Source organism: Cucurbita pepo, chromosome LG14 (assembly GCF_002806865.2).
Source record: "Cucurbita pepo subsp. pepo cultivar mu-cu-16 chromosome LG14, ASM280686v2, whole genome shotgun sequence".
Taxonomy (NCBI): Eukaryota; Viridiplantae; Streptophyta; class Magnoliopsida; order Cucurbitales; family Cucurbitaceae; genus Cucurbita; species Cucurbita pepo.
The window spans coordinates 6923238-6923850 of record NC_036651.1 but is presented as its reverse complement, the minus strand read 5'-3'; positions in this window follow the sequence as shown (position 1 = coordinate 6923850).

Genomic DNA, 613 nt, shown 5'->3' with positions numbered 1-613 from the left:
CCCCCCAGTTTCCAAAGCCTATCCCGCCTTTTGTACTTCTCGCTTTTTTAGCTTATGCAATAGAAAGGTCTTATTCAAACCTGCTTGTAGAAATGAATGGATTAGAAGGAGACTGGGTTCGATTTCTGGGCCAGGCGGGAGGTGAAGGCCATAAGAGAAGATTCCCCGGTAAGGAAGAGAAGAAAAGGGTGTTGTCATCGAGATCGACCTCTTTACCGAGGCATTGTAAATCCAGACCGGGAGAATCAATGGCGCTATTTAGCCCTTCGTTTCGCCAACAAAGAAGTCATCTTTGACGATTTACCTACCATTCCTTCTTTGCCGAGCCGCCTCTCTTCGTCATTCGAAGTACTACCTCTGCCTTCCCTTTCGAGAACATACCCATCTCTTTTTCCAATTCCAATAAAAACAAAGAGAATACCATAAAGCTTCGTCTCTGATTTTGCCGGCCCCGGGGGAGTTTACTCGACCCATTCTTCAGTCTCCCGCACAGCCTCAGTGTGCGACTCCGTATGAGGACCTCTTTCCCTTCTGCGCACTCTCTGTTCACACGGTTCTTAAAGCAGAGGAGGAAGGGCAGCTGGTACCACACATCTATCCAGAAGCAAGTGTA